This window comes from Chamaea fasciata, unplaced genomic scaffold, assembly GCF_029207755.1.
Source record: "Chamaea fasciata isolate MVZ Bird 193981 ecotype frontalis unplaced genomic scaffold, bChaFas1.0.hap1 SCAF_3, whole genome shotgun sequence".
NCBI lineage: Eukaryota > Metazoa > Chordata > Aves > Passeriformes > Sylviidae > Chamaea > Chamaea fasciata.
Genome location: NW_027094088.1, coordinates 29,214,477 through 29,226,903, shown reverse-complemented (window position 1 = coordinate 29,226,903; position 12,427 = coordinate 29,214,477). Strand labels below are relative to the sequence as shown.

Genomic DNA, 12,427 nt, shown 5'->3' with positions numbered 1-12,427 from the left:
GGGCAGCCATGTCTCTGTGCTCTGACACAGCACAGTCCTTGCCAACCTGCAGTCCATGCAGTTCCCAGGCATCCAACACTGTTCAGCAAATGTACAAAGTGCAATACAAATGTAACCTTCCTGCATGCACAGTCCAGTGTGTGCAATCAAACCTGGGGAATGTAAAGGAATAAACCAAGCATTCACAGCTGAGGTTCACTTTTACCTGGGCCTAAGTAGAAATCACTGTGATGACTGTGCCATGGGATGCCTCCAGTTTATTCAGGAAAGGCTAAGCAGACCTTCGAGTAAAGTACAAACAAGGTGCTGGTCTAATGTTTTCAAGGCAAAACCTGGAGAGCAAGATGGGAGCATGGTAAGCACATGGCCCTGAGGTGTTCCAGGTGCTCAGAGTCAAACTCTGCTCCGCCATTCAAGGCTCAGTGGGATCTAAGGACTGCTGTTGTCCTTTGAGGAGTTCGTCAAGGCTGTACTCCTTTCTGTGGGCACTGCAGGATTGTATTTTGCATTGCAGGCTGATGCTCTGGGACACTGCTGAATAAGGGCTTATGGAGCACTTGGGAGAAGAGAAAAATGTCTCAACTTCAATTGATTCAGTAGAAAAAAAATGCCTTTCTGCATATAGGGTGGAATATGACGGTGCTGGCCACACTCAAACCCAAGAGCAGCTGCAGGTTACAATGGCTTTCCAATACCTGCCCTAATTTATTTTCACAGCTTATTTGCTGTGGGAAGAGGGGATTTGCCCCAAAAGGAGGCAACCAGGGCATTGGTTTTATTTAGACTTCTTTCCCCTCAGTGATTGTTTATTCTTGGGAAACATCACTACCCATCCAGTCATCAAAGCATCAGGTTCTCATCATCAACGTCCTAGCCCTGGACCATAACCACAAAAATGGAAGAGTTCACTTTGCTGTGGACCTTTTGGGTGTTGGCAATATTTGGAGATGCAGTCCCATGCTGGTGGTGCCTGTGTGGTCTAATTAGCCTTTATTGCTGCTCTCGCCGGCCCGCTTACTTCAATGTTAATTTATGTGTCCCAAGATGCGCCCGCTCATCTGTTCCTTATTTCCTGGGTATGCATTTATTTTCTTGCTGAGTACTGAAAGGGAAGGAGATGAAATCTATTGAAGATCTTGATTTACAGCTTCATCGTTTCCCTAAATCTGTTAAGAACTGTGTTTTCATGTCCCCCTCCTCTCTACACCTCTATGATGGCAAGCTGGAACGTGGGCACCCAAGCAGAGACAGACCTCTGCCACTTCACTGACCACAGCCAAGAATGGGCACTGTCTGCCCTGCACCCAGTCCTGAGTGTACTTCTTGTGGTATCTTGATCCTCTAGTGCAGCATTGTACACTCACCATTTGGTTTCTCTACCAGCTCTCCTGAGTCATTTGGAAGCCGATGGTGTAACTGGTGGTGGTGATGCACAGGGACTATTTTGGGATGCGGCTTCTCTAAGGCAAGGAGGAAAACATGGGAGCAGGTCAGAGCAACTTCAGCTCAAACAACCATCATCCTGCCTGGCCCTATGCCTGCCCAGCTGCCTCTTCCTTGTGGTGCTTTGCTACAGGGAAGAAACTTCCTATTCACTAAGCCATCATGTTTGATTTACAGTCAGGATCACAGGGAAAAGCAGCTGCTGGTTGATCCAAAATGTTGTTGTCAGTGGTTGATTAGGAAAAATCTGTCTGCGTGCAACTGCATCTCAATCCCTTGAAAAGAGACTTCTTTTGGTGGTGGGTTCTTCCTGGTTCCCCAACAGCACATACTTGCCAATCCCTGCTGCTGTGATGAGAGGGGTTTGAGTCAGCTGGGATAGCACATCCAAGAGAGGTCAATGAGATAGGTCATCCCTTCCTGCTGCTTCTGAGGTCCTGTGTGATGACTAGCAAGTTTTCCCAAGCAGGAATTATGCCACTCTGGAGTTTACTCCATTTCTCCTGTGCTTTCCCAGGCCTTTCCTCTCAATTACATTAAAACCTCCAAAGTCATGGGGAAGAACATTTCTCAGCTTCTGGAAAAGCTTTTGTTTAGGTTTATGAAGCAGCTTGTTTGAACAGGTTGTGTCCAGCCACTCTCCTCACTTCACCCTTGCCTGGACATGTGTGAGGAAAGGAAAAACAGAGGTCAGCTTGTGCCCTTGCCTGTTTTGGGGAATCCTGCCACTGCATGGGTCAAACCCGTGTGCTTGGACCTCTGGGGATCAGCAGAGGTAGAAGAGGTCTGGAGGTGCTCTGGAAGACTTCTGGATGAGGCAGCAGGACTTGCACTCCTGACCAGGATAATTCCTGTTGGGAAACCGAAGATCAAACATCCATTAGCTTTAATTTTGCTGGCAAAGGAAGGTGACAGGCACCTGGGAGAAGCTTCCCCCTCACTTGTGGCACATGAAAATCCCCTACCAGGCTGGCAGCCACACTTGGGTTGGAGGAGGGACCCCATACATCCCTGGTGGACTCCCTGGCAAAGCTGGCATGAGCGATTCATGATGGTAAAGAAGCTGAGGACCCCTGCAAGGCACCCCAGTGTCATCCCCCTGCCATGGCTGGCCTGAGGAGTCTGTGCCAGTTGAACTCAGCCTGCTGCTTGGAAAACCCCTGGCTGTGCCATGGGACTAAGTGAAATATCATTGCCCAGCCTAATGGACAGATTGTTAAATATACAATGATTTACCAGCTCTTTCGCTGCAATAACTGTTCACACATTGTCTCTTTGCCTCTTTTACTGTTTTTATGATTCATGCTATTTGGTTGCCCAATTGACATTACCAAAATGAAGTTTCTATGCCCCAGCCTTTCCTTCCTCCTCTCTCCCCTTTTTCTTTGAAAGTTCATAGGCCCGAGAGAAGTTTTTCCAATCATGGAAATATCTTCACGTTTTGTTGCCTAAAGGTCAACCTAGGAATAAGCCAAACTGGTTTTAGGAAAAATATTTGCTTATTTAGTAAGGGGATGTGTGTTGGAGATCAAATTTATGAGGGTGAAATTGAATCTGGTTATTTGAAGGATTCTGAAATAAAAGCTTCCCACCCACCCACAAGGGGAAGAACAATACTTATAAATTGCTTTAGGCTGAAGCAGAATGTAAAAATAAACTAAGTTTCTGTGCAAAAGGTAATAGGATCCAAAGGAAGAACTAAAACCAGAGCTTAAGACACAACAGCCCATTCACTCCCTCATGCACAGTGTTCATTTCACACTGTCATTCCTTACAGAAGAAAGGTCATCATCACGTTCCCCAGTATCTGACCTTCCAGTTCCACAGCATCCATCCTTATCCATTGGTCAAACATTTGCTCAGTCTCAGAAAAGAAAGACCTAGTATCCTAACTGGTCACCTAGCCAGGGAATCTCTTTTGTAGCATGATTTCTCTGGTTTGACTGTAAATTATAGTTCTAAAACAGGTCTCTCACACCTTTTCATGAGAATGGCCCATGCCAGGAACCCTACTCAGTTCAGGAGTAATTTGCATGAATAGCACTGCTGAACATGTGTTTGGAGGGTCCTGTCCCAAAGATCTCCTCTCTTTTCTCTGAAAAGACCAGCCAACAGTGCAACTAGCCAACAGGTTAAGTCACACATTTCCATAGAGAATATGAAGAGGGAATGTGCCACATACATGCATATATCTCTCTCCATATACTTTAGAACTCTATATGTGAATGTGCATGTGTATGTATATACATATGTATGAATTACAATAATTCAGGCTGGAAAACCCCTCTGGATGTGATCATGTTTAATTCCTGGAAAGACAGCCCAACCTGATTGTTCAGGCCCTTATCCAGTTGAGTGCTGAGCCCTTCCAGATGTGAAGAAATTCTCCTGATATTGAATTGGAACTTTCTTTCCTGCACCTTGTGACTGCTGCCTCTGTCCTACCACCATGCACCTCTGAGGACAGTCTGACATACACACAAATGAGTATATCTGGGCACACACACATACAAACACACAGAGAAGGTTTCTTTTGTCCTTCCTCTGTGCATCTGAGAGATAACAAGAAAGTGGAGTCTTGCTCTGGCCCCAGTGCAGCTATTCCTATTTCTAGTGAACTCTGAGAGACTGTGGGGAGGATCTGCAATTTCCTTCCTTCTCCTGCTGTCGCACAGCTCCAGTTCCTTTGTATTATTTAGACACATGCCCCCCTCATGGCTTGGGACATGACATTTCTTTCCTCTTTAAGCATGATGGTTACAAAACATGAATTGGAGCAAGAACTACAGTAAAAAAAAACCCCTCTTTAATGAAGTCCCATTGACACTGGATGCTTGTTAAAGAGCACAACAGAACATTAAGCAGGTCTTTGCAGCTATTAGAAACAAAGATGAGCCATTATTGAGAGTTCAACTGGTTTGGGTTAACCCTACTGTCATACACATTTTGGCAATTTCTAGATAAAGAGGAGGCGGGACACAAAAATGAAATCAAATTTGCTGGTGATTTTATGTATTTTTTTAAACAAGATAGCAATATTGTTTTTAGATACTCGGTATTGTGTGTAGATATTCTGCCTCTCTGTATGTAGCCACCACAGATCATCACTATAAGACTGGAGATCAGCTGTGATCAAATCCTGCTGGACACAGGACTTGCTTGGGCACAGCTGCATATGTCTTGGGCTTAGAGCCATAGGAAGAATGAGGCCAAACTATCTCCCAGCATAGAGGCCAAAATGATGAAGCTGCTTGATTGTGAAACAATCTTCTTGCTGGGAAAGCTGCTCAGGATTTCATAGTTTTTCTGCCCCCAAATACACCACAGCTGGTGTGACCCAGCCTGTGAAAGGATGATTAGAGAAAAATACATGGCTAGTGTTCACAGGCATGGAATCTATTTCTGATAGAGATAGATGGAGATTAATCTATCTGTACCTGTGGACCTCCCAGCCAATTTTCTCTCTAATGGATGGTAGATGTTTTTTCATTCATGCTTTTCTCACTTAATGACATGAAAGCAATCATGCAGTCAGAGCTGTGATCTCTCACCATTACTCTAAGAAGAGCACATCTTCTCATTTGTCTTTGGAGAACAACCAGGGCCTATTCCAAGAGGATTTTAGTTACTCCAGTGCCACAACAGCTAACCAGCATAATTTTTTTTTGCATAATAAAATTGTATTTTCTGCCCATTTGCTCTCAGTGGCCCATCAAATTATATAGAAAGCTTTTTTATAGTAATTTCAAACATAGCTCTGCCCTTTTCTACACAAGAGAGATCCTGTCATCCTCCCTTCTCTTCCTCCCTCCAAACACCAACCCCATCTCCAGGGGGAGGAGACACTTGGTTGCACCTGGCTAATGAAGCTCTTCACAAAGGCCCTACATGTACTGCCAGTGTCTTTCAGGGAGATCACACTCACTGAGTAGAGCTGCATTTCTGTAAAATTAGCCACACTTTACTGCTGGATGTGTCAGGCAGAAAGAGGTAAAAGCCATAGGGAAGTCAGAAGCTGGGAGTGGGTCAGGGTGCAATCTCAGTAGCTGATTCTGCTTGGACCAGAGCCAAAACTGTTTAATACTTGTCTGTGTGTTTTGAGCAGTCGAGGAGAACGTGCAGAGCATCAGTGCTTCACAACATGTCTCCTTGTCTGACTGCTTTGCAAGAGCAGATGACAGTTCTCAGGCAAATCTGCTAATTTGGAGGGAGAAAATGGTTTCATCTGTCTTGCGGTGAGACACCTGAGAAGCCAAGGGAGCTGTTTCAGGAGAAAGCACAGAGAAGGTCTGTGTACTTACAGCTGTGCTTTCAACACTGGAAAATAAATCACCTTTCCACCACAGAACCCATTATAGTTACCCTCACATGTAAGAGCAATTAGGATGCTACTGCCTTGCTGTCATGGAGCAGCCTGAATTGCTGTTTGAAGAGGTGTAATGGGAGTGGGGTTATTACTTGTGGTTGGGGAATAGAGTATGAATGAGTTATGAGATTTCAGATAAATAATCCTCTGGCTTTTTGCAAAGAAGTGTCATCCCACCCCATCACAAGCCGACAACTCTGCCATTTCCTGCCCAAAGAAATTCATAAGAGCAAATCTCAGCTCCTCCCTGACTCCTCTCTGATGAGGGAGAAGAAGAAGAAGGGAGAAATTTGGCACTGGCTGTTTGATGGTATGGCACTTCATACTGCTGGCTCAGGATGCAGCAGCCTGCTCAGCTCTGCCCAAATGGCAAAAACACCTCCTGCCCAGGACAGCTGCCACGGCGGGAGCCAGCCCTTCCTGGCAGAAGTAAGGGCACAACATGGAGCTAAACCCTGTTTAGCCACAGATACTGCCCACTTTATCCTGTGCTGGATGGACCCCTGCCCCAAAAAGAAAAAGACAGATGTGACAGGTCCAAAGAAAAGGAGCAGCTAGGAGACAGGTGTGTGTCCTCCTCCCCCCGGTCTACTTTCCCAAAAGAAAACAGACCCCAGAAATCAGTTCAGGTCCCACTGGGATTGGAGATTCCTCTCAAATCTTTGAAATACAAATTCAGATTCAGTTTCTCCTTGATGGATGGGAAAAAAAGTCATGATTCAGTCTGGTTTCTGGTTAAGTTCAACTCCCAGCAGAACCCCTTGTGCAACTCAGGAGCAGGACAAAAGTATGAAGGGGGTGTTTTGCCATATGTGTAAGTAGAGTTGGGCTCGAGAATGAAGATGAATAAAGGAAGAGGCTCAGCACAATGATGTCCTATCCCATGGGAAACAATGAGGCTTGAACTGACTTCAGTATACAGGAAAAGCAACTGTGGAACAGAGGAGCAGCAGCAGCAGCAAAACAGTCTAGTATGAGAAAAGATACAAGGTCAAGTTAAATCAGGAAAGCTATTGTCAAGGGATAGCTTCAAGAGGTGTCTGCTAGTCCCTGGCTTCTGCGTGAAGAGAAAATGATCACTTGCCAAACAGAAGAAACTCAAAGAAGCCACTGGATTAATCTTTCACTTTAGGAACTGCCTTTTTGGAGCAAACTCTGCTCTGCTTGTATTACACATGCCAGCTCATAAAACCTTCTGTTTATATGAAGATTTTTGATTCACGTGAACATCAGTTTTTGTCAGAGTCCTTGCGCTGCATTTACACCAAAGAACTGCACACGCTGCCTATTGGCCATACAGCCAATAGGCTTCAGCAAGAATATCTTTGTACACAGGGGTATAAACGTGATCCATACAGCAAGAGAAGCTCTTTGCCTTGGGGCTGGGGGAGCTGGTGAGCCTTCTAGCTGTAGGAGAAGGGAATACAGGTGACCTCATCCCTGATAAATAACAGCTGAGTTAATTAACCCATACAACCTTGCCCCTGATGAGTGACAGGTATAGCCACTAAGGATGAATGAGATAAAAGAGGGGGTGAGCTGGTAAGGAGAGGATCATCACGGAAGAGGAACCTTGTGGAGCATGAAGGAGGGAGCTACAAAGCAGGATCCTGGGGAGAGAGAATCACTGCTGTGAGGTCAGTGTGGGTCTACAGTTAGAGCCTGTTGTTGGAACCTGAAGCCACAGTCTAGCTAGGTAAACGCCTGCAGTCAGAGTCTGCAAACAAATGCATGCAGCCATAGTTTAGCAGGAAATAACCAGCAGTCAGGGGCTGTAAGGGAAGCCTACAGTAGGAGCTTGTTGCGGCCAGAGGCAGTGAATGGTTTGAGTCAGGATGGCTGAGCTGTGAAGAGGAATAAACCAGGACCCTTTTTATGCTGTGATAAACAAGAAGTCTGTGCCTATGTTTATTTTTACCCTCTATCAGGAGGACTACTGCAGTGGCTAGTATGCATCCAAGCACTCTCATTGCTTGGGCCAGCACAGATGAGTTTTGATCTGCTGTTCCAGGAGCCTAATTGCTATTAGACTTCCCTTGAGCAGTCACCTGCAGGTGGTTTCATATCATGTGTTATTCTTAGCCTACACATCTCATTTCTGGGTGTTACAAGAAACTGGATTAGAAACAGGTACTAAGCATAAACAGGTGAGCTGCTCAAAAGTCTGTAAGACTGCAGTTTCAGCAGACTGCATCCAGCAAAAGAACAAACTTGAGTTTCAAGTGGTTTAATGGCTCAAAGCAGTGAAACAAAGTAATATATTCATGGTAAAAGTGTGCATACACCTGCGTATACATCCATGCAGCTGCACAATCAACAAAACACCTCTACAATTTAAAAGCATAATTAAGCAAATTTGGCTGATATATAGATTTTTTTTTTTTTAGTTAAGAACATTTTTAATGTCTTACCTCACATTCCCTTCACTGAAAATGAAAGTGAGAGCTCTTAAGACAGCATTTCATTTTCAGAATGTAAAAGAATAAACCTAAAAATGCTCCCCCTCATCAAGTCTCTAGATACACTGAGTGTATTCTGTACCTCAGAACTGCAGAAAGTGATGCTATACAGGTATTAAAAATGCATATTCTTTATTAATAGAACTGCAGCCAGCTGCCCAAACATTAGGTGCTCAAGGGCCTTAGGGCATTGATGCCTCATAAATTTGAGAGTATATATTAGGTGAATACAGAACTGGAAGTTTCATAGCAGTGGAAACTAAGTATGATAATGAGGTAAACACATGTTCCAAAGAAAATATGAGCTAATCATGCCCTCTGTGCAGGAGATGGCAGCTTTAAACAATCACTTGGGGAATGCTGGAGTAAGGCCTGTGAGCTGCTATAGGATGGGCTGCTGGTTAATGACATCCCTCTGTGTCCTATAGCTTTTTAACGCTGTAAACACAGTTCGACAAGGAGGTAACCAAATAGGTGTTCTGTTCCTTTGAGTGCTTTGAAGAACCTTTTGAATACTCTTTCTGTTCCAAAAAGCAGAGTGTTATATGTAGCCTCAGTTTTCCTTAGATAAGTAGGAGGAAGCATCTTTCCACAACCACAGGTACAGCCGGGATTTCTCCTTGGGTCGCAGGACACCTCAGGTGTGGTGAGGTCTGTGCATCGTGGGCTCCATCTGGAGGTTGTTTGCTCTAATCTGTGCTTTTGGAAGAAATGGAGAGAAAATGCAGCAGTGCTCGGTCAAAGTCACCCAGTCACCTGGAAAGAAATGACCTTGCAAATTGATGTGCTGATGTGGAGGTGTCACATAGAGATTGGCAGGTGGTGGGATGAGCTCTACTTGCCCTTGGTAAGGGGAACCTTACAGCTATGCCTGGGATGAAGCCTTTGCTCTAAGTTTCCTTATCTATTGGTCTGTGGCACAAACAGGAGACAGAAAACCCAGCACACAGCCAAGACTGTCAGACTGTCTAAGGTGGAAGCAGCTGCCCTCATAAGTCCCCGGGGTGTGTATTTGAAAGTCTGTCCCTACCCCCACTTTCAAATGTAAAGGGGATGGTAGAGGAGACATCAGCCTGATCTGTGGCTTCCACGGAGCAAACACAGCACTGGGAATGGTCATTCCAGAGGTTCAGGGTGAGGTAGCATGTGAAAAAGGAGAGTTCTGGTAATTTGAATGAGGTACTGATGTGTGAAGCTCACAAAGCACTTGAGACTGGACAGAGCAAGTTTCTGATGACATATTCCAAATGTCTGATCCTAGTGGTGTTGCTCAGATCTTTCCCACAGCTTCCACTGCAGTCTTCTACTGTTATCTTAAGCAATAGGAATTCTGAAAAAAGTTTCAGACTGAGTCATTATGCTTATGCAAAGTCAGAGAGAACTGAGGTGTGACCAGCCTTTCCACCCACTACTCTGACAGTAAAAGCTGTTGGGAGTGGGGAACACAGGACCCCATAGCCTATCTCTGTTCCAATGTTAGACAAAAATTAGTGCTGTGTGGTTAAAACCCACCAGTGATGGTTCTTTCTGTTTTGCTGGAGGTCTCAGAGAGATTCTAGCAGGGAGGGGTTGGAATGGTGTGGAACTGTTGAGCAGAGCAAGAGAGCTCCATGAAAAACCAGGGTGTTCTGTGCATAGGAAGGTCATGCTGAGTGGGATCTCTTTGTTTGAGGACCTGCTGTGTGCTAATGTACTCATTATACTCCTACCTGAATGGAAAAAAATGCTGGGGGATTCTTAAGCCAAGGAATGACTCTAGGTATCCCAGGGGCCCTTTCCTCTTCTGATGCAGTGAACATCATTGTGGGGTTAGGGAGGTCAGGAAAAGTATTTGGGGTGAGAAACATCTGTGAGATTTGCTATACACCCTATAATCACACCCATGGCTGTAAATGCTATCGCCAGCTCTGCTTGCTGTGTGACCATGCACTTCACACTGCCATGAGGAGATGCCCCAGCTGCAGACTGCTCTGTGGGCCTGGGGAACCCAGATTGTTTGGCTCTGATTGTATGTGGAAAAGCACCACAAAGGTAGAGGCTGGAAGTGCAGTCTGTGCCAGTAAGTGGCCTGTAACACAAGCCAGCAGCAGTGCTCCATGTCTGGGATCAAAACCCCACTAGCAGGGCAGGGCTCTCCTCTCGAGATGGGACATGCAGGAAACCATGCATGGCCCAAATTACATTTTTGCCCCATGGGATGAAGGTGTGCAAAGGAAAATTGAAGGAGAATGGGAGCTTTAGGGGACACGTGGACTTTAGTCAGCTCCTTAATGACACAAGTTTCAGGGCTATGCTTCTCTAATGCCACAGGCTATGAGGGCTGCTCCATTGTCAGGTGGCTTTGGAAAGAAAAAACATGTCTGCAGTTAATTACTCAGGGTGTTAAACTGATGTGCAAGCAGAGTTTTAATTTTCAAAGACTCTCTTACATTTTTTAGGCATGAAACTAAGCAGTCTTCCCTAAGTTGTGGATATCAAGGGCTGCAAAAGTTTTCCTCCATTTTTTCAACACAGCTTAAAATCAGTTACATAGGCCCTCTTCCACAAGAGGATTATTATAGGCTACACAGTCTGGTGCTTAAGGAAAAAAAAGCAATTCTTGACATGTACACAGACCATTAGATGATCTTTGACTTGCAGAAGAGCTGAGTTACTGTTTCCAGCAAGATGTAAAAATTTGGAGGGAGCCCTGCAGATCATAGAGAGATAAGATTATGGTGATGGCCTGTCACACAGTGGATGAAAAGAAACTGAGGAAAAGGTGAAGCTTTATTGCTGTGTAGATCCTCTTCTGTGTAATATGGTGACCTCTACTCCTACATCCATGTACTGGTTTATAGCTCTTATTGATATTTGACAAATGACATACATCCCTGGCCAAAAGGAGAACATTCAAACCTGTCATGCATTACACAGCTGCTGAGTATCAAGTGAGAAACTGCTTCTGGGGTGGCGAAGTGATCATCGATGGGAGGACAACTTTTAAATATAATGGGTACCTTTTCCATGGTTTTATCAAGTGCCACCATGAAAATGACTGGAATCATCCACCAGATTCAGACAGGAGCACAAGTGAGTTGCTATGAAGAGAAACAGATGGGGAGGTCATGGTCTTAGCCAGGACCCAACTGTCCAGGCCCTTATCCCCAGAGATGTTTTCTGGCAGTTTGTCAATGCCATTTGTCTGTACTACAAAGCAGCCCCTGATGAAAAGGTACATCAAGCACCTACTTTAGCACGGTAACAATAAAGGTGTGCTTATGTGGGCTCTTTGCCCTAGTGCTTCTCACGAGCATGCATGGCAAATTACTATTTTCCCTGTCTGAAACCTGCCAGGCCTGCTGCTGATGAACAGAACTCCCTTGCAGTTGCCTGGTACACTCTGGAACTGAACAAGACTCTAGGGAAGGGCTACAGCTGTGAAACCTATGAGGTCTGGCATTTTGAATAGAGAGGCAACAGCCTTTCCTTGGATTACATAAAGATATGTCTCTGCCAGAAGCAGGAAGCTTTAGGCTGTCCAGCCTGGTGTGCAGATGCAGACAAAACCCTGCTACATATGCTACAGATTACAGGCAAAGATGGTGTTTGGTAGCTTGAGCCTGTTAAGTAAGGAGTTGTATGGTTATCCAGCTTCTGATGTGCCCTCTTGTGATTTGTCCATGAGGATGCACCCCTAGGATGTGTGTCCCTGCTTTGCAAGACTATCATTTCCAGTTTTCCTTCCCCTGTATGGTTGTGCCCACAGCTATTTAAACCCTCACACATCCTGCATGACTTTGCCTTTACCACAGCACAGGCTCTGGGACAATCCTGAGTCACACAGGGAATTCCTCCAGACAAAGACTATTTATCAGGCATGCCCTGAACCACATTAAGATGGCACTTTGCTCATGTTAGGACACAAGAACAGGCTCCATTATAGGCTTTTCCAGGATATCCTTCCAACTGTTTCTTCTGTCACCCCCTGACTCAAACAGTGCCAGACTCTTCAGTTCTTTGGCATTTCTGGGCCTTTATAACACTGTACATCCACCATTTCCTGTCCACTCCATACCACGTATTCCAACAACTGCACAAGGGAGAAATGAAAACAATTTTCAAAGTATAAGTTGTTCTTTTTTCCATAGGAAAGGAAAACCAAAAGAACCCTCAAGTT

At 45.0% G+C, this 12,427-nt stretch overlaps 1 protein-coding gene across 2 annotated transcripts in view; it reads left to right on the top strand.

The window, feature by feature from the left end:
• Positions 1–12,427, top strand: part of LOC136286649 (uncharacterized) — a 105,883-nt gene that overhangs the window by 81,518 nt on the left and 11,938 nt on the right. The window lies entirely within an intron of this gene.